At 37.9% G+C, this 25,057-nt stretch overlaps 1 protein-coding gene across 4 annotated transcripts in view; it reads left to right on the top strand.

Moving 5' to 3' along the window:
• The window catches only part of LOC136862909 (tetratricopeptide repeat protein 39B), a 545,055-nt gene that overhangs the window by 82,113 nt on the left and 437,885 nt on the right, over nt 1-25,057 (top strand). The window contains exon 1 of one of the 4 annotated variants that reach the window (XM_068226208.1): nt 17,740-17,864. The exons of the other annotated variants lie outside the window; for them this stretch is intronic. The gene's annotated coding sequence lies outside the window, so the exon portion shown is untranslated. Of the gene's footprint in view, nt 1-17,739; nt 17,865-25,057 lie in introns of those variants that run through there. 4 annotated transcript variants of the gene reach the window in all.

The raw sequence follows: 25,057 nt of genomic DNA, 5'->3' as shown, positions 1-25,057 counted from the left end.
AGTGCCATGAATGTGTGGAGTGCCGTGCAGAAAACTCAGGTGTGAATTACGTCTCAAATCGAACCCAGGAACGTGTGCCAATCTTCGAGACATTCCATAGTGGTGGGCAAAACTCTCGTTCGAGATACTCGAGACTGACGTCACTACTCTCGATGCATCTTCGAGGTCTACGTAGGCATGGGCATAACTCTCGTTTGAGATACTCGAGCCTTACGTCATTATCTCGATGCATCTCGAGGCACGCTCCAATTGGACCTCAGCCAGGACGAATATGGTAAAAACAGAAATGATTAGCAAACATTGAACTCGAGCTGTTAGTATGGCTCAGTTGGCTCAATAGCATCGGTGGGTATTATCCTCCGCTACGTTTTGTGGTGGTTCTAATCTTCTCTTCAAATATTTTTGTTTGTTTTTGTTTTGCATTCGGAGTTTCGGCTACCAAACACATGCCTGTTCATGCAGAAACAACTAAATCTCTAATAGAAGTAATTGTAACGTTACTGAACATACAAAATAACCAATATATAATAAAATCTCTTCCACTTGAACAGATGCAGTATACACCAATCATAATGTAAACAAATTTGATTATCTCGTGGCCATGTCATCAGATCAGTTAGCTTTGTAAATGTATTGCACTGAAGATAGTACTCATAATAATGTTATTTGTTTTACGTCCATCGTAAATGCTAGTTCTTGACAGACGCCGGGGTGTGGGAATTGTGTCCCGCAGGAGTTCTTTAACATGCTGGAAGCCAACGACATGGAATTGTTACCTTTAAAACAGTACACTGACAGAAAATATTGAACACACTGTGATAAAAGTGTACGTGTTTCTACAGAGGGTTATCGCATTACTGTGTTTTGTGTTGTACGTTTTGGTTATTACATATTACAGGCTTTGCTACTCTGGGTTTTGTGTTGTACATTTTGGTTATTGAATATTGCAGGCTTTTTCTCTGTTGTGAAGTTATTTCCACAGAAATAAGGTTGTTTGAGGTAATAAAACTGAATAAATTATTCAATAAATAATTTAATTACCGGTTCTACTCTATAACGAGCCACCGGAGACCACGGGTACCTTCTACCAATATACAGAAAAGGTTTCCCTCAACAATTTCCGAAAGTTTGTCGACGGAGTTCGGCTTCATCCTGTGTATGTGCCTTCAGGTCGCATAATATTGTAGCTGGTCTTGAATGATCCTTTTCATGGAAATGATCAATTTGTTACCATACTTATATAAAAGTATAGATAGTCTACCGGTATATTTTCCATTCTGTTCAAATTATTACACAACTCGATGCTTCGTAAAAGAAATGGTTTCAATAAAATGTTAAAAATATGTCACACTCTTCATTACTATTTCACATATACAGTCCCCGAATCATAGGAACTAATCAATGAAGAATAAAATGTCTTACCTAGCCGAGAATTGAACCCGGAAGCCTTTGGACCAAACGCCAGCACGCTAACCATCTCGCCGTGGAAGCGGACAGTGCATAAGTAAAATGCAGGAAGTACAAGTACGAAGTTGACTGCGAGTAGATTAAAAAGAAGTGGGCGTATCGTCATTAGTTGCTATAATGATGTTATTTGCTTTACGTCCCACTAACTACTTATTAAGATTTTAGGAGACGTCATTAGTTGATCAGCAGGCGTAGTATTGTCGAGGGATAACATGCGCATGATGTCCCAATTCAGACTTCGAAATAGGATTACCAGTACGAGTTATGGACTGCATCAGTTGCTCGAAATGCATCGAGAGCTCTCGATACGTTTCCCAGCACTGCCTCGAGACAAAGTGCTCATGTGCCTGACGTCACTATACGGCATCGAGATAGCATCATGTGGCACGTACTGCATCGCTTGCTCAGAATGCATCGGGAGCTTTGCATCACGCGACCCATCACTAACATTCCAGAACCTCGAGACATTCCAGAACTCCTCATCCGAGCAGGTGTGGTCCCTGCAAAGGTGATGTCCAGCGCCATCCCAGGACTCGGAGGTACCAACCAGCCACGACACTTCCATGCTGCTGTACGAAGGTGATATGAACTTGCTTTTGATGATCAATAAACTCAATTTATCAAAAGAATCTCTAAAATTGATAACTATACCCCTCTCTGTACCAACTCCAATGATAAAGCCACTCCCTAGGATAAGATCCATGCTCGTTAATTTAATATCAAGCGCCTTAAAGATATGAACACTTTTTACGGGTACAATATATATAATACAATTTAATATAATTGAAGTATGTAACTAGGATCTTGTAGATTCTTTAGAACAGTTGACATAAAAAACAATTGTGAAGAGAAAAATGGTAAATAGCGCAATACCGGAAACAAATGAAAAACGTATGTGCACAGTGCGCTACTTCTTGAAGATAAGAATTCAGGTCGTAATTGAGGGGACTTCATATTTATTAAATGATTGGTACCAATTTTGCCTCTTCAACTGTTTTTGTGAAAGACTTTCTTACCTATGCATTGTTTTTTCGTTTTATTCGGCTGATGACCCAGATTGGAATCGAAACCGGTACCACTTCTGCTTATAATTAAATAGAAATGTAACACTACATTTCTTATTTATTTGTATTGAATAGGTTGAATTACGTTATTTGTTATTTCAATTTAATTGTGATACAGTTCAATACGGAACATCATGAGATATTTATTTTTAAACATCGGGTATGTAACACTAACATTTCTTTACTTACCTATATCTTTTCATTAAACACCAATTTAATAATTACATCTCGATTACAGATAACTTCCACTCCATCCACCACAGCTTTTAACAACGCGCTAGAATCCAGCACGCACCGGCACCAACATGGCGTGCCACTACAGCTCCACTTCACAAACAGAATTGATGTTGTGTCATCCTAGCCATGATGCTCCAACTCTGTAGTAGTGTACTTTCTCAATCCCTCCACTGCGGATTATGCCAAAAACAACTCCATTCTATTTCACTAGGCCAGCATCACAAAAACTTTGTCCTGATGTTCTTCATGTTTTCATTTACTACAATACCTCTGTTTAAAGTCACATCTACCATTCTCATGCTGGTATTTTTCACATGGCATTCATAGTTATCAAGAAGTTAACAAAACTCATTAAGTGAAAGATTCTAACCCCGCAACATATTCCCTGTAAATACAATTATCAACAAATAACTGCCGTCATTGTTGCCAATCACAATGCACCGTGTACTCAATGACCTTTCGTTTCGACTACACCGAAAACATGCCTAAACATTACGACACCCAAACAAGATTCCTTCCACGCTAGCCGAATTCACCATTGCTTAAAATCCTACAACCTGTTTTCCAGTCATTGACTGGGTCAGGGATGGAATGAATGAAGCAGATATAGGCTGTTAGTATGATGGGGTTGCCACTCCCAAAGTGATTTATTAATGAGTGATAGATGCTATGAAATGAGAATGGAGAGTGTTACTGGAATGAAAGATGACAGGGAAAACCGGAGTACCCGGTCACCATTGCTTATGGATCCATATTCACAAACCCGGGAATTTAACCAGACAGCTTCCAGAACCTCATTTGGCAATCTTAAAAAAACGTTGGAATATTTTTCCTAGCATTCCAATAATTATGAATTCAGGTCAGACCACACTGCATATTACTGTGTAGTTGCCTTGTCAATACTGAAATCATCAACCAACGGCAGAAACAATGTGATGCACATTGGTGCCAGACATTTTGTATCCTTTCTCCCCAAACTGCTCCCTTGTAAATATGTATTATAAGCTTGTAATTTCCCAACTGTTCAATAGAATAACGTCATTATTACTGTCTAGTTGCCCTTTCAAACTATGATCGTCAACCAACGGCAGTAATTATTCTTATGAACATTGGTGCCAGACAATCTGCCCAAAATGCTTCCATGTATATATATATATATAAGCTTTGTAATTTCCTAAGATTTTCTAATTGCATAGCGTCAATGATTCTTCGGACCACAACTGCTGGACACTGCTAAAATACCCTGTGTATTTACGCATTTGTGCCGACTACTGTATCTGTAAATAAGTTAATATACCCCCTTTTAACTCCATATATTAATGAACATTGTTTTCTCAATGAACATTGTTTCTTAATGAAATTTTAGTAACAGTTACCAAAATTTCTGATAATGTAACGTCAATATTTCATACGGACCACTGCTGCCGGATACTGTCAAATACCCTGTGAACTTGCCTATTAGTGCAAGTCACTTATCTTTCCCTTAGACTGCCCCATGTTAATATGTTAAGTTATCCTTTGTAGGACATACCCTAACATTTTGACGCTGTTATCCTTCATAACTATCATCAATGAACATTGTTTTTCTCTTGACTATCCCTATTGTAATATGTCAACATATCTTAGTATTTACACTTTAATCACAAATCAGGTACCTGATTTATGCCTTGAGGTTGTACTATGACTGATGATGCCTTCAAAGAAGGTGAAACATGTCTCATATGGAAATAAAAATAAAATCCCTAAATGTTTAAAATTTCTAATGTATTGAATAGGTAGCATAATAAACTATTTAGCATCCTACATATTGTAAAATGGGTTGTGCCTTTTTTAGGCCTGGATATTTGTTAAAAAAGTAAATTTTATAGAGCAAAGACGCTCTGTTTATTAATGTAAAAGTTGAATGGTGCCTTTGGAAGGCTGTAATGTTATAAGGTTTAGAGAGTAGTCTCATAGACAAACTTGTAGAGCAAGGAGGCTCTTACCTTGGTGTAAAAGAAATTGGGAAGTCTGTCTCCTTGACTATTGTGTGAATGGAGCAGTAGTGCTCAAGTAAAATTGTAAATGTGGGAGCTCTAAGCTCAGATTGCTAATTGGCAATTTGTTGATTTTTCCAGTTTTTTACCTAAGCCAGCGAGCTAGTTCTGTACCTTGAAATCTTGTTTTGTCGCTTAGTTGTTATTAGTAGGTTGTGTACCTGATCTTGTTATATTTTGTTATGTTTCTTATATTTTATTATGAAATTTTACGTTTGTTAAATAGTCTGTTGACAGTGCAAGTGAAATTTGCTCAGTGTAGCTGTATCTTGTGCTTCGTGAATAAATAAATAAATAAATAAATAAATAAATAGCAAATTGTTTTGTTAAAATTTAATATCTGAAAAGGAAAAAAAAGAGAAGGAAATATAACTCTAATTTTAAAGTTTCAAATTAATTTTTTGACTGTCTTATATTGACCTATTTATTCCCACACCTTCTTTCACCTCTGTCCACCATGAAATCTTGGGAACAAGTGGTAGCAGAGCATGGTTGAATGGGTCTGTATAAAGCCCCTTTCGACTGCTAATCATAGAAATCAACTCCGAACTCTAGAAATTTTCTTGGTTGCTGGAAATTTTCAAATATTATTAGATTTTCTATCAATATGTCTGGTCCTCATGAAGTCCTTGCACACGGGTACCTGCGCAATGAGGAATTGATTTATGAATTTCTAATTAGGAAGGTCCAATCTGGTGGCACGGTTGTGGCAGACATTGCCAAACTTAAGGAATCATTTGAATTTCCCATATGTATCCCGGTATTTGGGGACAAAGAAATTGATGAGGCTCTGTCCACTATCACGGATAATACCACTGAGCTAGCTTCTGTAGTTTGTTTCTTTGAAGTTAGTGATCCTTCAGCTAATCAACTTAAGAGTTCAGGCTAGACTGTTTCATTTTTATAATAGGGCTAGGGACCTATTGTCTCTAAAACTAAAGGATGATCATGCTAAGGAAGTGAGTAATCTATTGGAACACCTGTCTGGTATGTCGAATAGGGTTAGTCAGTTGTTGTCTGGGCCCGCTAGTGCTAATATTGACCCTGTTCAAACTGTAAACTTGGCTGTGGAAGAGGACTCTAGTAGGTCTATTGAGAGTAGGAAATCAGTAGCTACTCAACAAACATCTGCCGCATCAGAACAAGTGTCTGATCATCTAAGAACAACTTCCACCTTTATTTACGAGTAATGCTGTGTTTGAACCTTGTCAACCTCCAGTGTCGTCACCAATGGTGTCAGCTGGTTTTAGCAGTTTGCCCCACCCATTAGCCATGTTGCTTAAAGGCATATCCAAATTTTCAATTAATTCAACTAATGAAGTCATTTCATTTTTAGTCGAATTTCAAGACCATGCTTTAGTATTTGCTCTGTCTCGTTCCCAAATTCTACAAATAATTTACCCCTATTCTGTAGGCAACCTCTCGGACAAGATAGTAAAAGCAATAGCTGATAGATCTTCGATAGAAGATTTCCATGCCCATCGTCTGGCTAACTTTATTCCTGCTAGAGCAATGTCATCCCTAATAGGGAAGTACTACTTCAGAGCACAGAGGTTGGATGAGAATCTGGCTGACTTTATTCAAGATATAAAGTTTTATACCAAGGTATTTGCTCTTCATTTTCCAGAAGATCAAATTGTGCTGTCCATTGTAGAAGGAATCTCTCCGCGCTATAGGTCATACCTATGTTTTGCCCCTCAGCCCCAAACCTTCTCAGAACTCGAGGTAACGGCAGTGTCAGCTGAAGGAGTAAGGTACACTGATACCTTACGAGTTGTCAGGGAGCTTCCTCCGTCATCTAACAGTTCTCGGCCACCACCTCGCCGAAACTTCCCCACACACAAGTGTTATGCATGCAGAGCACCTGAACATATTAGAAATAAATGCCCTTTGGTCAAATCTAGTGGATCTAGGAATGGAGCAGGTCTGTCCCAAGGTTGTTTCAGGTGCGGGTTGTTTTCCCATCTAGCCAAGAATTCCAGCACACTGTCTTGTTCAACTTCTGGTGCTGGCTTCACTAACCCAGGAGATAGGAAATGACTAGTGTTATCGGCTGAGTTGCAATGTTTACCTTCCCGAGGCTCAGCCCCCTTTAAATCAAGTAATGACTCCTTCAAGGATGAAACTTCATCTAATTTATCATTTGAAGGCCCTAGAGAATGCCTCAGAACTGCTTCTGAGACCCCATGATACGTGCTATTTCTTAAAATTGAAGTGAATAACTAACCCGTCATGGCGTTATTAGATTCAGGGAGCATTGGCTCCATTACTTCTGAGGAGTGGTACTCTAAACTAAAAGCTTGCTGTAAATTTCCGGACTATTGTGTGTCTTCTATTAAATGTGTTTCGGCAAATTCTTCACCATTGGAAATTTTAGGCTTCATTTTTGCTAAAGTTGGAATCTCAAAATTTACTTGGAAAATTAAGCTATTTTTGGCCAAGCAATTGTCTTGCCCTGTAATATTGGGGGCTGATTTCGTGTCTCATTCCGGTCTTCTGCTCGATCTTCAGAGCAAGTTGTGTACATTCAAGTTTGCTAGTAACATTAATATTCCTCTGTTGAAATGTAATTCTGTGTCATTTTCCTGTATTTCGCCTTCCCAGAGTGAGATGTCGTTAGATCTTAGGCATCTACCTGAGGATCAGGCTGAAAGTATTAGAAGGTTGTGTCAGTCTTTTCCTGACGTATTTTCATAAACCCTTGGCGCCACTGACCTTATTGAGTACAAGATTGAGCTAACTGACTCTATTCCAGTGAGATTTCCTCCTTATAGGCTATCTCCACCTAAAATGAAGGCTCTTAAGGAAATCATTGATCAGATGTTAAGGGATGGTATTATTCAACCTTCAAAGTTGGTGTATTCATCGCCCATTTTTCTTGTACCAAAACCCCAAGGGAGTTTCAGGCCTGTCATTGATTACAGGGCTTTGAACTGTAAGGTGGTGTTACAGTCTGTGCCCCTTCCTGATCTTCATTATTGTTTTTCATGATTTTGCAAGGCTAAGTTCTTTACCATCTTAACCAGGTATATAACAAGATACCTCTGGCAGAAAAATCCAAACATTTGACAGCTTTCGTCACTGTTTGGAATTTGTATGAATACAACCGTGTGCCTTTTTGGCTCCCCATGGGCGCGGCTGTCCTTACTACTAGACTGTTGGATAGGGTCTTCTCCGATATCAAATTTGAATATCTTTATCATTACCTCGACGATGTCATCGTGTTTTCAGAGACCTTTGAAGAACACTTACATCACCTGAAGGAAGTCCTAAACCATCTTCGTAAGTCTGGGTTGACTATCAGATTATCTAAGGTAGCTTTTGCTAAGCCTTCTTTGTCATTCTTAGGGCATATTGTGTCGCCCTATGGTGTCTTTATCGACCATTCCAGAATGCAGGCTATTCACGACTTCAAGCCTCCTAAGGACATCAAAACAATCGCGATTTTCATAGGCATGGTGAATTTCTTCAGGAAATGTATTCCTAACTTCGCTAATAGGGCGGTGCCCCTGAACCTACTTCGTAGGAAAGGTGTCAAATTCGAATGGGGGCCGTCGCAGCAAGCTGCTTTTGAAGATCTTACGTTAGCACTTTGTAACGCCCCAGTATTAGCTATGCCAGATTTCTCTAAGAAATTCGTAGTCAAAACTGATGTCTCTTCCTCTGCTGTTGCTGCTGTCCTTCTTCAGGAAACGGAGCTCGGAAGGCCGCCTATTGCCTATGCGTCTAGGACTTTATCGGCTCAAGAAGCCAAGTACTCTGTCTAAGAACTAGAAGGTTTGGCAGTCCTGTTTGCATTGGAGAAGTTCTGCCTCTATCTGGAGCATGTCAAATTTGAATTAGAGGCAGACAATCAAACTTTAAGTTGGGTCTTAGCTAGGCCTCATCGTACTGGGCGTATCGCCCATTGGGCTATCAGAATTTCAGCCTTTCAATTTGATGTGCAACACATTAAAGGATCAGAAAATGTGGTCGCAGATAGACTAAGCCCCATGTTTTCTAATGATGTTGAGACCAGCGAACAGGAAGATAATTCTTCTCTTCCCATGCCCATACCTTCTAGTATTAGTGCTATTTTGATTGATCTCCCTATGTTATTTCATGATATTGAAAAATATCAGTGTAAAGATCCTGTGCTGGCTGCTATTATGGAAGCCCTTTCTTCTGGGGAACAGGTTGTCCCTTATATGTTGATGAACGGTCTTTAGTGTTGCCCTTTGAGGCACGATCAGAAAATGAAAGTAGTCATTCCAGCTGTTCTTGTGCCCATGATCTTCGAATACTATCATGAGACCCCATTAGGGGGGGGGGGCATTTAGGCATCTTCAAAACAAGAGAGAAAATCAGAGAAAGAATTGTTTGGAAGAGTATGGACGGCAAAATCAGAGAAATGGTTAAAGCATGTAAATCTTGCTTGCTTAATAAGCCCACATTGTCGACTAAGCTAGGGCTGTTGTCGTCGCATCAGGCATCTTGCCCCATGGAGTGTTTATACATAGACTACGTCAGACCCTTCCCTCAAATAAGTTCATTCTTGTATATGTAGACGGATTCACTAGATTTCCATGGTTATTTCCGACTAAGCTGGCCACCGCTCAGTCTACTATTTCTTGTCTTAATACGATCTTTGCTTCTTTTGGTCCCTGTCAATATATAGCTTCTGATAATGCAAAGGCTTTCACCTCTAACTTATTCCGAAAATTCTGTTTTGATATGTCCATATCCCATGTAACTACTTCCGCTTATTACCCTCAACCGTCTCTGGCTGAGCGGGTCAACCGTAATCTTTGAGATGCTTTGATAGCTTTTCTTCATGAAGATCATTCCAGGTGGGATACTTCTCTGCATTAGTTATCTTTTGCTCTAAATTCAGCTGTTCATGAGTCCCACAAGTTCACTCCTGCCTCTCTCATGTTCAAGTTTGTTCCTAACACGCTGCTGTCAAATGTTTGGTTCCTCAATGAGATATTGTCAGAGACAATAGATCCCGATAATACTCATATTAGGGACCTGTGGAAGAAGGCTAAAAGTCACCTTAAGGCTTCTCATGAAAAGGTTAGAGAGAGATATGTTCATGGACGGAGGCCCACCAATTTAAAGGTCGGAGATCAGGTCATGGTTAAGAATTTTGTACCTGCAGGCAAGCTTGCCTCCAGATTTCATGGCCCATGTATTAATTTGGATTTCCTAACACCGGTCACACTTTTGGTGAGTAACCGAGCCAGTGAGAGGATTTTTAGAGTCCATTTATCTCAAGTAAAACCTATATAAATCTCTTGTTTGCAGTATAGGCCACTTAAGTTATGCCAGTAAGAACACTGCTATATTTCCTTCCCCAACAGCTCAGTAGCTTAAAAGCCATTAGTAGAAGTCATTTTGTAAGAGAGGTATGGGGAGGCCTTCTGCGCTGCCCATATCCATCAAGGGTATTATTTTGTTGATGTGTATAATCCTGTACAACCTTCCCCTCTAGTAAGGTTTATTTCCTCCCACTACCTGGCTGCCATTACCTGTACCGCCGCCTCCAAAACTAAGCCTGCAATTCACACACTCATCCTTAATGCCGCCCATCTCATCTGAACCTGCAGAAAAATAAACAAATTCTCGCACTCCATAAAAACTATCTCTGTTGCCAAGTAATTGACTGTTTCAGTGCACTCTCTGTCATCTGCGGCCATGTATCAACATCTGGCAAGTGATGCTAGCGTGGGGTATGTGGCCCACCCTGCTTTGGCCCAGTCTCCTTCATAACGACGTGCTGGAGCACCATCCTTTCCGGTGAGGGCTGAGGTGTGGTAACTTAACCGCCTACCCATCTTAGAGCAGTGTCTCTATATCTGGTCTGTGGCGACCATCACCATGGCTACCCCTCTCAAGGTAGCGGGAGAGATGTATCTGAGGGTACTTGGGGGGTCTGAGAGATCCCTCCCTGGTATCAGCAGCGGCGGCCGCTCTTGCTGTCAAACTTGAACTTTACATCCCAGACTTCTACGGCTTCAGGAAGACTTCAAGACTTGTTTTGACGTAATTTTTTTATAAATGAACTTTTCTGCCTGCAAAATTCAACTTCACATTTTCTAACAAGCAAGACTTCAAAGTATCACCGCATGGAAAGTCTTCGATGGGGGAGGTCTGTACCAGAAGGTACACCCACCCCACTCATTCAAATGAAACGCCTTGAAGGATGCCATCTACAACTAATACTAACGGCCAGTATCCAGTATTCGGGAGATAGTAGGTTCGAACCCCACTGTCGGCAGCCCTGAAGGTGGTTTTCCGTGGTTTCTCATTTTCATACCAGGCAAATGCTGGGGCTGTACCTTAATTAAGGCCGCAGCTGCTTCCTTCCATCTCCTAGGCCTTTCCTGCCCCATTGTTGCCATAAGGCCTATCAGTGTCGGTGCGATGTAAAGCAAAAAAAAAAACTAATACTAGAAGTTAGGACATTTAAATTTATGTTATGCCCTAGGTTTCCTAAACTGAATTGATTATTTCTTGTTTTTGGGGAGTAACCCAGCCACTGAGAGGATTTATCTCAAGTAAAACCTGTATAAATCTCTTGTTTCTGCCTGCCAACTTCAAATGTTGACCAATAGAAAATTTTGTATATTTATTTTTCAGCCAATAAGCATTGTCTTTTATCTATTTAATTACCCAATGAAAATTAGGGGTGTGTCGGGCTTTAGCCCAGAGTTTTCTGGAGCCTTCCTCTCGGGTATATAAGCTGGCACATTTTTCGAGCCAGGTGGTCTTATTCTTCGCTCCAGTCTAGTGTGTTTGATTGTAAAGGGAGGTGCAGGTGCCTCGTTAATTGTCGAGACGTCCAGCTCAAGGTAATGGCAGTCCTGGTTTAACTAAGTGATAATGTTTGAAAGCTAGCTCGAGGGGAAGGTTTCCAATCTTTAATAATGTAACATCGATTTTCTATAAATGTAAATTTCAAAACTTCTAATGTAAATCTAAAAAAAAACCAAAGGAATTTAAACGTAATCAGAGAATAGAGAGTGAGATACCCTCTCACATTCCCTATCAACTTAATTTTGAGGTGACTATGATTTTGTAACCGTTTGTAAGCTCTGTAACTTAAATATTTTTTCCATCTAGTCACCTCAGTAGTATACGATTAGCCTCTGTAATTTCGGGCTATAAGCCCAAATAGGGTTTTAAACTTTCATTTCGATTTTCAAGGAGTGCAAGTGTCCATCTCCTCACCATTTTGAGTTTTGGGCCAGTAACTTAACCTGTTGTTTTTCACAAAGGCCTGGTAGGATGGGTACTCGATACCCCTGTTAAACATTTTCATTCCTTTAATGTTAAGATGTTAATCTGTTGAGCATCTAAGACAGTAAATGCTGTTTGAATTGTAAAGTGTAGGTTTTGCCTTTGATAGGCCTGGACATATGTTAAAAATGTAAATTTTATAGAGCAAAGACACTCTGTTTATTAATGTAAAAGTTGAATGGTGCCTTTGGAGAGTTTAGAGGTTTAGAGAGTAGTCTCACAGACAAACTTGTAGAGCAAGGAGGCTCTTAACTTGGTTTTTAAAAGAAATTGGGAGATCAGTTTCCTTGACTATTGTGTGAATGGATCAGTAGTGCTCAAGTAAAATTGTAAATGTGGGAGCTCTAAGCTCAGATTGTTAATTGGCAATTTGTTGATTTTTCTAACTTTGTACCTAAGCTAAGGAGCTAGTTCTGTACCCTGAAATCTTGTTTTGTCACTTAGCAAATTGTTTTCTTTTTTTAATTTAACATCTGAAAAGAAAAAGAAAGAAAAAAGGGGAAAGAAATATAACTATAATTTTAAAGTTTCAAATTAATTTTTTGACTGTCTTATATTGACTCATTTATGCTCACATCTTCTTTCACCTCTGTCCACCACAAAATCACAATAATAATAATAATAATAATAATAATAATAATAATAATAATAATAATAATAATAATAATAATTGTAATAAATTACTTGGAAATTTAATGCAATGAGGTAACTTCATAGAAACAAAATTTTCATGACAGAATTTTCATCATCAAAATACACTCTCCTATTTATACTCACCTGTGTTCATCCTAATATCAACTAATGCAGCAGCAGGTTTTACTCCTATGACTTCTCTTGTTCAATGTTCAAATGTTCTGGACAATCATTTTCATGTATCAGGAAGCTGCAGTGTGGTAAACAGTGATGAAAATTCTTTCATGATATGTTCCTGGTGCAATAATAAACTGTACATCGAACATTTAGTTCTTCAACTTAACATACTAAATATTAATTTTAATAATTGTCAGATTATTATTATTATTATTATTATTATTATTATTATTATTATTATTATTATTATTATTATTATTATTATTATTATTATTATTATTATTCAAACAAAATGTATGTTCTGATAGGAATTGAGCTGAGATAACATTTAAATGTAATTTTTTTATCTTACATTTTACCTATGGGCACTTTCAGCTTTCCTGACTGCTGGGAGGAGTTCAAATATTTGCTTTCAGTAACTCGAGATTCAAGAATTCTGAAACAGACTACTTCGCAGATGTTACTTTTAACTCATTGCATGCATTATTACTAAGTTTCATAAAAATGAGGCATGGAAAAGTTGCGGGTTCCTTGTCAGAGTAATTGTTGAAAGTCCAACGACTGAGCTCAATAGCTGCAGTCGCTTAAGTGCGGCCAGTATCCATTATTCGGGAGATAGTAGGTTCGAACCCCACTGGGCCACTTCCTTCTCACTCCTAGCCCTTTCCTGCCCCATCGTCGCCATAAGACCTAAAGACCTATCTGTGTCGGTGCAACGTAAAGGAAGTTGTAAGAAAAAAAAAAAAAAAAAACAACGTCCAACATTGGGCATGTATACAGGCTTCACATCTCCAAATTCGGTTGTGGCGTACTAGAGCCAAGACACCAGGGTCATTCTGAACATCATCTGCTGCTTGAATAATATGTTCTCGGAGGCTATCCAGAGTATCGACTTCAGTTCTGAATGCTTTGTTTTTCACATTCCTGCAGACATTAAATTCCACTGGATTTGACGGGTCCATGACTTCCTATTCACTGATCAGGAAATGTCTCATCCAAATGCTAGCACATATGTAAATACCACATGTTTTTCAGTTTCAAGTAACTATTATGTTTACTGAATTTATACCTCTTTTCAAGATAAATGACTCTGATAAAATTCATTGAGATCATTGGTAATTCTAGTTTGAGGATACTAGGATAATGATTTTTAAGATCTGCTTCACTGAATTTCCAAAGTACCTTTTACTCTTTGCTCAATTTTATCATTTTGTGAAGTAAATGTTTTCATAGATACAGTGGAACCTTGTTAGTCCGAATCCCACTTGTCCAAAAACCTGGATAATCTGAACCAAAATCTGCAAAAAATTAAACTTACCAGTGTGCTGAATTGGGTAAATATCTATCACAAAATCTCTGATACAGTTTTAAAAATATATATAGTATATTTTACAGATAAGTAAATAATAAAGCAATTATATTTATTTAGAGATGATTTTATATGATCAATTTACAGTAACATAATATTGTACTGTAATGCACTTCACAGGTTGTTCTTTTATGTAAAATCAGTAATTTTGCATTGGCGTAAAGAAACAAACAAGGCGGTTGTTCCTCCATCATCTCATAAATGTGACATCAATAGCTGTATTGTTAGCATTTTGCTCCACATACTTCAGGGATGTTTCTAATGTCTTTGCTGCTTTAGAGTGGGAAATCAGCTGAGTTGAGTCATCTGCTCCATCAGCTGCATCTAATTCTTCATCAGATTCCCATGTAACAAGAGAAACAATTTCTTCTTCTGTAATAACTCGATGGCCTTTTGCATCGATATCTAACCCCTCGTCCAAGTCAGTTTCTTTTGTCCCTTAGATAGATATTTATTTCAATAATTAATTCCAACGAGCCTAAGGCTCATACAAAGGAATAATGAATAATATATTCAATGGTGGATCTACAAACTCTGATACTTACAATGATATAATCAGGTGACTTAAACAGTAAAAGTAGAGACATCAATACAGAAAGTGTAAAAAATAAAAATAAAATACCATTCTATAGTTCCTTAATTATACAAAGATACTTAAACTATTTAGTACTACAAGTGAGTAACGATGCAACAGGATTGACAAAGCGGGGTGGGTGTTTGTTTTAAGCATTACCTATTTATATTTATATTTCACCTATGAAGTATCTATTCCATGGATTTTCCTTTGCCTTTAGTTTGAAAGTGATTAAAGTAGGGGCAATTTTTATGTCAGCAGGAAGTTTGTTGTATGCTTGTATTGCTGAGAATTTACAACTGTTCTTCCCATATTTTGAAGAGTGGATGTGATACCAGGCCAAATCATCTGCATGTCTAGTTTGATACCTGTGATTGTCTGAATTGGTTATTAAAGTAGTGTTGTGAAATATTATGTTTCTTTTTATTTTATACATTAGTATGACAGAATTAAGCTCTGTAATTATGATGAGAGGTGGAATTTTGGTCTGAGTGTATAGGTCTTTTACTGGGGTGTATAATGGTAAGTTAAATATGTTCCTTATTGCCCTGTTCTGTATCACCATTAGTTCATTCAGGGAAGACTTCATACAATGTGACCAAATTACACATAAGTACTGCAAGTGGCTATGTACTAGTGAATATAAATTTGTAGGGATTAGGGATTAAATATCTAAGTCTTTTAGTAACCCAGCAACTGGGGTGATTTTCTTAGTTATGTATTCAACATGGTCATTCCAGGTCAGGTTCTCATCAATAATTAATCCAAGATATTTCACTTTATTTACTTTTTCTATTTCCGAATCATTTATGAGTAATTTATCACTATTTGAGTGAAGGATTTTTTGTTTTGAAATAAGCATGTATTTTGTTTTCTGCAGATTCATTGTCAGTTTTTTACACTGGTACCAGTGTAAGAGAGTGAGTATGTCCTGCTGCATGTTTTCTAAAACCGCGTCCTTACTTTTGCCCATATAAAAGATATTGGTGTCATCAGCGTATAATGTGATATAGCCATTTAAATTACATGGAGAAATATCATTTATATAAATGAGAAATAAAATAGGACCTAGTATGGAACCTTGTGGGACACCATGGGTTACATACTTGGCAGAGCTCGAGTAGTTTTTCACGGTAACAAGTTGCTTTCATCCTGTTAAGTAATTTCGAAACCAATTCAGTGCAAGGCCACGAATTCCAGGCTTTTCTAATTTGATAAATTGTAAAAATCGAGATTGGCTTATAATCACTTGGATTTAATCTATTCCCTCCCTTAAACACAGGGATCACTTTAGCTATCTTTAGTTTATTGGGTATTATACCGGTAGTCAGGGACTCATTAATGATCTCTATGAGTAATCCTATTATAGGGTCTTTTGCTTTTTTTAATAGTGAGGTAGTAATGTCATCTATACCGCAGCTATTCACACGTTTAAGGTTAGATATGATTGACTTAACTTCTGCTACATCCGTTGGGTACAGGTAAAGGGATTCAAAACCAGTAAATTCACTGAAAGACACAGTATTATGTTCAGGAATACTTAGAGCTAGGTTTCTGGCAGTGTTTATAAAAAAAAAAGCAGTTCAATGAGTTACACAGAACCTGTTTATCAGTTATTACTTTGCCTTCAATTTCAAGCTTGGTACACGTGACCTTCGTTACCTTTTTATTATGAATGATTTCGTTCACTAATTTCCATGCCTGTTTTGGATTGTTGTTATGAGATTTGAAAAGGTTTGAGTAGTAGTCATGTTTAAGTCTTCTTTTTAAGTTAGTTACTGTATTTCTACACTTGCAGTGTTCTTGTCTCTGAAGCATGTTATTCTTGTGAGTAGGATGTTTGAGTTTTGCACGCAAGCAGTCTCGTCCCTTTATAAGGGTCAGAAGATCATTAGTAACCCAAGGAATTTTCCTAGGTTTGTTTATGCCCTTTAATGTTATATTGTGTTTATTAGGACAGCTTGTATAATTGTCCTTTTGTCATATTTGGTTAATGAATGAATCATACAATATATCTATTTGGCAACTGTTCGCATGATATGTATCTGACTTGTGTATACCAGTGTTCGTGTAGGTATTACTCGATTCATTCTCCTTACACCTACTAGGTACAGTAGAGTCTCGCTCATCCGACCTTCGCTTATCCGACATTCCGTGTTATCCGACACCATTAGACTTAATTTCAACTTTTGGTGGAGACTAAATTCAGGCACACCCACTGTGGAGGGTGCGACCATGGGACAAGCACTGGCCTGAACGCTGGCGGTAGGACTGGGTTTTTCTCAAGGACAGGTGCAGTGAGTCTTCAGTCATTATAGTATTGGTTGGGTGCGGATGTTATAGTTTTCATATCCTCTGTGAGTATAGCGAGTAAATGGAAGAAGGTGACTGTTTCTATGGAACACAAATTGAGTGCATTAAAGAGACTGGACAAAGGGGAAATTCTTCAAAATGTGGCTTCAGATTATGGTGTTGGACGTGTTACAGTGGGAGACTGGAAAAAACAGAGGGAAGAAATTGAAAAGTTGTGCTCTACCAGAGCAGAGAAAAACAATGAAAAAATGTCAGTACGAAAAATTAAGTGAAGCACTATTTCTTTGGTATCTCAACACCGGGAAAAGGGCCTGCCAATATCTGGCACCATTCTGCAGGGAAGAGCTGTGTATTTCCAGAAGGAGTTTAATGAAGGGGACCCTAATTTTCCTGCCAGTGCTGGGTAGCGTGATCGGTGGCAAAAACGGTACGGTATTAGGTAGCTTAATCTGTGGAAAAAAGTTTCTTTTTGTAAGACATCTGGAATGTTTTCGTTTAATACTACATGTACTGTACAATTGAATTGGTAAGTCAATAAATAGAGCACCGTAAAACATGTCATTATTTTAGCTTTCCTGTTTGTTTCAGTTCATTTTCAAAGTTATTCTGTATTATCTGACATTTTCGGTGATCCGACGTACTCCAGGTCCCGTTTACATTGGATAATCGAGACTCTACTGTATTGCAGAAATATTAGAGTGAGGAGATGTTAGGTGAGTGTTTTGGTTTGGCCATAGCATGTCAAAAACTAAAATATTATGGTCACTTAAGTCATTATTAATATTTGTTACTGTATAGCATAATTCAGAATTATTCACTGATATGTGGTCAAGTAAGGTGCTAGCAGAGTCACCTATTCGGGTTGGAATGTTCTATTGCACTGAGCAAAACCATAGCAAGTTAGAAGATTGAGATACTTTCTTTTTAATTGGTCACTGGATGAAACATCAATATTGACATCACCTAGGAACAAACACAGCTTGTTAGGACTATTAGGCTGACTGAGAAATTGTTCAAGAGAACTCAGGAATGGAGTGGCACTATTCTGGTTAGGATTGTATGCGGCAATAATGTTAATGTGATTGCAACCTTTCCTTTTGAACTGATATCTGTAAATCTCAATCCACACCAAGCTATGATTCAACTCACATTTTGATATCAAGTTTACTTTCCAACTATGCGATACGTAAATACCCACTCCACCTCCCTCTCTACCATCTCTGCGAGCAAATACACAACCATAATTCCTTAGATTATAGAATTTAGCTTCATTGCTAGTTATCCAAACTTCAGATACAACCACAATATCCACTTCACCAATGAGGAATAACAACAACTCAATATCGTCACGCTTATTTCTGATACTTCTCGTGTTAAGGTACAAAATCCTAACCTCACTAAGTAAATTAACTGAAATTGAACTATGACATGAGTTCACGGTAATATCTAAGGGTTTCTGCTGAATGAAATCGTCCAAACAGTTGAATTTGACTTCATAGCAACCTAGAGGAAGTTTTGGGTATCCTGTTATAAGATTATTTAAAGTAGTCCTTCATACCCAGGAATTTGTTGCACAAGATGTAGATCATCTGTACACTCATTAATTTGTTGATTGCTCTCAATGGGTGACAAACATCTTCCCCAAAATTACCGTGCAGTCTCAATTGTTCCCATATTGTCTAAAATAGTGGGCCGGGCTGAGTGGCTCAGACGGTTGAGGCGCTGACCTTCTGAGCCCAACTTGGTAGGTTTGATCCTGACTCAGTCTGGTGATATTTGAAGGTGCTCAAATACGTCAGCCTTGTGTTAGTAAATTTACTGGCACGTAAAAGAACTCCGGCGAGACAAAATTCTGGCAACTCGATGTCTCCAAAAACCGTAAAAGTAATTAGTGGGACGTAAAGCAAATAACATTATTATTTATTAAAATAGTGGAATCAGTTATTTACAGTCAGCTTAGTAACTACTTTGAAACTCACGCCCAGTTGTCTAGTAATAATCAATATGGATTCCGACGGGGTAAAAGTACTATCTCTGCTGTTCTGGAAATTGTCAATCAAACTTTAACAGCCTTTGAAAATAGGAAAATGGTTTCTCTGGTTTTATGTGATTTGAGTAAAGCATTTGACTGTATTAATCATGACATTTTGTTGGGAAAACTTCAGTATTATGGTATAAATAGTCCCACTTTGGACATAATTAATATATGTTTAAGTAACAGATGCCAGTTTGTAGCAATTAGACATTCTACAATGAATGATGATATGACAGGTTTTCCACAAGGTCCATTTCTCTTTAATGTTGCTGTTAATGACTTACCATAAAATGTTGTGTCACAATCAGTTATATCATATGCGGATGACACAACACTATTAACATTAATCAGGACATATTAAGTCTGTAAGAGATGACACAAGAAACTCTTAGGACTGCAGTGAAATGGTTTTTATCTAATAAACTACTCTGCAACGAGAATAAAACTGAACATTTTCTGTTAGGATTGTCCAATAATATAGAAATTCAGTCATTTAAGCTACTAGGTATTCATATTGATACCAAATTAAGCTGGGAAGTACCATCAATCATATCTGTAAAAAGATATCACAGGTCTCATATCTTATGTGGAAATTGAGGGAATTTATAACAGCAGAGTATTTGAGAATGGCATATTTTGGGCTCTTCCAGTCCCATATTTCATATGAACATTCATCTTATGTCCATAATGTATTGCTAATACAGAAGGAGCTTGTTCGTGTAATGTGTAAAGCTGGTTCTTCTGAGCACTGTCGCCCCCTTTTTACCAGGCTTAAAGTATGAAGACTTATTAATCTATATATGTTTATCTCATTATTGTCTGTTAAACACCATCTGAATGAACTTACCATCAGAGAAAACATCCACCAACACAATACTCGAAATGAGGGTAATATTGATGTCCCAAGACAGACTTGTAAAAACAGGTAACTTACATAAAGTAAATAGTATAATATTTTTTTAATAATTTAACATTCTCTACGAAGGATGTCTCCATCAATAATTTTAAAAGAAAACTGTATAAGTGGATGTTGGAAAATCCATTTTATGACATAAAGGAATTTTTGGAAATGAAAATTGTTAATATTGACTTTTAATAACTGAATACCTGCCGGCAAAAACGCAACCCTCAAAATGTAAATTTTTCAGGAGGGAAGAAAACCAAATAAACAAGCAAATTGTTTGTGAATGCTTATTCTGCCAATGATAATTAATTTAAATGAGTTCACTAGTTATTAATGCATAATAATTTTGGCAATGTGCGACTTTAAAATCAAGATATAAGAGATGATCTTTGGACGTCCGTGCTAAAAGGTTGTAACTGTAACGGAAGTAGCACAATTTTCCAGGTTACAACGTTTATACTACTGAAAATATTTATAGCTTTTAATATCATTTATTGTTTTTATTCTGTATAAAAATAATGAAACAGAAACCACACTTCTAATTTGCATTACCCATTGTTAGAGCTTCCCATTGTTTAAAAGAATTCACTGAACACCAGCAATATTGTTGCGAGAATGTTTTGCTATGATGAATAAACATTACATTGTCACTTCACTTTGTCTCTAGATTCTCATAAAAACCTCAATATTTTTCAGAAATGTATCGACACATGTCTAGCAGATTAGCTTTCTTTTCCGCAGATACAGGCAATGGGTCTTTATACAGTCTAGGTAGTCTATCCAAGCTTGTTATAACATGCGGAACTGAGATGTTGACTTTACCTCTAGAAAGTAATGCTAAGTTTGAGTAGTACCAAGTTGGTAGGTAGTTATGGCTCTTGCGACATTGAAGTACTGTTGGAGAGTCTGAGGATATCTTCATCCAAATGTAGTCCATTATTTTGCAATTTGGATCTTTGCGGATTTCTTTTTCAATAGCGCTCAGATCAATGAAATCATCCTGCTGCATGTAGCAAACCAAACACGAGATGCTTGGTCTTGCAGTTGCTATTACCTAGACCCATTGAAACGGTTCATACACAAGGTGGTTCTTCTTGTTTCTCTCAATTAGTGCAAAATCTCTATCACAAGGCAAAAAGCTCTGGCCCGTGATTAGTAATTTTTGCTCCACAGATGTGAAGTACTTCAAGTTCAGCAGATACTGATACAGAACAATAGTTTTCCATTTATTATTCTGCTTTGTACATTGATCTGACCACACCACTAAAGTTCTTTCTTCACTTGATTTTAGTACTGAAAATTCAGAGGTTATGTACTTCAGGAGGCAAGAGGTTATTTCTGTTGATCCACGTTTGGCTACATTTTCAGGCCATACACACATCCACACCTTATTGTCTCCAACATTATGTATTACTTGATTCTAAGTTGATAGTTGACGATAGAATACTGCAGAATGGTTAAGGGCAGGACAGTCAGTACCTGCTGGAGGTCTGTGCATATGACAAGGTGGGTTTTTTATTTATTTATTTATTTATTTATTTATTTATTTATTTATTTATTTATTTATTTATTTATTTATTTATTCACGAAGCACAAGATACAGCTACACTGAGCAAATTTCACTTGCACTGTCAACAGACGTAAACTTTCATAATAAAACATAAGAAACATAACAAAATATAACAAGATCAGGTACACAGCCTACTAATAACAACTGTCCAAATCGAAAACCATGAGAATGTCCATGTTCATAGCCGTCGTCGTGGGTCAAGATGGCGGTATAATCCCTTCACATCAACTTATATGTAAGATACTATTTACACACCTCTCGAATACACTTTTATTTGATGCTAGATCAAGCTCTTGTCCCTTATTAATATTGTTAAAGAGTGTTGGGAGGCGGATTAGGAAAGATCGTTGAAGTATTGAGTGCTGAGTGTGGGGAATGTGGAGAAGGTCTTTGGTTCTGGTGGAGCGGGAAGGAACACGGAGAGAGGAGAGTGAGACAAGATGTTCCGAGCGGTAATGTCCATTTAAGATCCCGTGAAGGAATCTCAGGTCAGCTACCTGTCGCCTAATGTGCAGCGGTGACATATTAATTGCCATTAATACCTGCTGCGTAGACAGATTTCTGAGCTTGGGGTTTCTGTTCCTTACAATTGCAGTAAAAAAGGACACTGCTCTGTCTAATTGCTTAGTATTGGAGGGGGAGGCTGTTGTCCAAATCGGAGAGCAGTAGTTTAAGAGAGGTTGAATGATCATGAGGAAGAAGTGACGAAGAGCAATGGGGTCAGAAATTTCTGTGAAGCGATAGAGAATGCCTAGTAATTTCATAGCCTTGGTTGTATATGTTTCTATATGGGTCTTAAATTGTAATTTTGTATCGAATATTACACCTAGGTCACGCTGTTGCGTAACCACGGTGATGGGCTTGTCGAGTAGGTAATATGATAATACCAATATAATGGTCCGTTACTGGACATTATAAATTTTCCAGCTAACTCATTCTTGGTTGCCTGCGTTTCGCCCTCGTGTGCTAAGTTAGGCTCGTCAGTTGGGACTTAGCACACCACCCAAGACGCAAGGCTAGTGCATACCGTGGAGGCCACTGCATAGGCTATTTGAAGCCACCAGCAGTGCCAATGCACTATGAGAGCTATGTCTCATTTCCAAAAATAGATGCCTGCCTGGCCATCAAATGAAGTAGACGTTGATTTCCATAGGGAACCTAAAATATTTGTCCTGAATGAGTAAATTTATAATACCAATATAATGGTCCGTTATTGGACATTATAAATTTTTCAGCTAACTCATTCTTGGTTGCCTGCGTTTCGCCCTCGTGTGCTAAGTTAGGCTCGTCAGTTGGGACTTAGCACACCACCCAAGACTGACGAGCCTAACTTAGCACACGAGGGTGAAACGCAGGCAACCAAGAATGAGTTAGCTGGAAAATTTATAATGTCCAATAACGGACCATTATATTGGTATTATAAATTTACTCATTCAGGACAAATATTTTAGGTTCCCTGTGGGAATCAACATCTACTTCATAGGTAATACGATGTCGGTAGAGGAGATTTACGTAGTGTTATGATCATGTGGCTGCATTTTTGTGGATTGGGGATAAGTTTCCAAGTACGGCACCAGTTCGAGAGGGCATTAAGTGAGGACTGAAGCAGAGCTGCATCTGCTGGATTCCTGATCTCCCTAAATATCTTGCAGTCATCAGCAAAGAGTAGGGTATTCGCTGTTTCGTTGAGTTCGGACGGCAGATCGTCCATAAACAAAGAAAACAGCAAGGGGCCAAGAGTACTGCCTTGTGGGACACCGGAGGTGACTGGTAACCATGAGGATGAAGTGCCTGATATTACCACTCTCTGCCAACGGTTATGTAGGAAGCCAGCAAGAAGGGTCAGAAGACTGCCATGTATATTAAATCGTTCGGAGATTTTATGGAGCAACAGAGTATGGTCTACAGAATCGAAAGCTTTCAAAATGTCTACGTAGCAGATATCCAGCTGTGATTTAGTTGCAATGGTGTGTGAAGCAAAGCTATGCAGAGTGGCCAGGTTTGTTAGACAAGAGCCACCTGGTAGAAAACTATGCTGCTTGGTTGAGATATACGGCAAAGTGAATGCGAATAGACGTTGGTGTAGCCTTTTCAGTATTCTTCTGCAGCATTGAATAAGCTGCTCCCAGCCGTAAATGGTGCAGTTTTCTCTCTTCTTCTATTTTCTTTCTTTTGGTTTCATTTTTACTGTTAACAATCTGAAGGAACAGTCTATCACAATACCCACATGAGTCCTAACGTGGTACTCCAAAGCGTAAATTATATTCTCCCCTGAAAATATCTCTGTACGCTCTTTCACTGCATTGTACTGTAGGATTCTCTTCTTTAAAGAGTTAGTAAAGCTTAGTAACATTCTAATTGGAACTCAGGCAGAGCTTTACATTCTTATGTCTTGAGCAGTGGCTTTCTTTGTCTTGGTAGCTTCTCACTGTGTTTTCTTATAAAATTTTTCACATTGTTCTGAAGTTTGTTTAGACGATTCTTATGTGTACCTCTTCTGTCTTCAAAGGGAATGCCACATTTTATCTTCTCTTGGAGCATTTGCAGATGTCCTGCAGTAATTCTATGTATCATGCATAAGGTTTTTTGGCATACCTGAATTTATTCTGTATTTTTTCTTAAAAAGTACTTAAATGTGCAGTGTCTGCACGAAATGACCTCATCGGTCTCCCTACATTTGATATCTGCAATTTCAATGCATGATGAAGCTAAATGTCATGTTTGTGCATTGTAGTCTAAATTGTAGAATTCTTCAAACAGTATTCTGTTGTCCTCCAAACTCGGCGTTCTACATTGGTATTTACATTTACAGGTAGCAATTTGTAAAGAGAGCAAGACATATTAATATGCATATACAGTGTATATAATACATATAATACATTATACATGCATATAATACAGTCGATAATAAAAGCTCTGATTACGCATTAAAATATAAGACATATTAATCTTCCATTAAACACGTTGACTTTCTTCTATTGGCTTACAATGTTTTTGCACCCACCTGTTCAGCAGGGATTTTCCCATTCACTGATTTGTTACTGTGGGCCAAATAAGGTTGCCCTGAATTCTGCTTGTATTTCTTTTCATTCCTCTTCCATATTTACTATAATTAATTTTGCATTTTCGTCCCCTATTTATGTCATTGCACACACTAGGACTTAGCGACACACGACGTACCTCCTCCATTGATACAACATTTCTGCACCCACACGACCCGCGGCGAAATGTAAACAAAAGAAAAAAGACGTTTAATGTACATGTTTGCCAACATAACTTCCTACATGCCTCACTCTGACTGCATACATCTTTTATACATGGAAACCCAGCATTCTAGAAAAGTGAGGGTTACAAAGTTTTTGCCGGCAGGTATTCAACTGTATACAGATGATAATAG

The sequence above is a fragment of the Anabrus simplex genome, chromosome 2 (genome assembly GCF_040414725.1).
Source record: "Anabrus simplex isolate iqAnaSimp1 chromosome 2, ASM4041472v1, whole genome shotgun sequence".
Taxonomy (NCBI): domain Eukaryota; kingdom Metazoa; phylum Arthropoda; class Insecta; order Orthoptera; family Tettigoniidae; genus Anabrus; species Anabrus simplex.
This window is presented reverse-complemented; position numbering and strand designations above follow the sequence as displayed.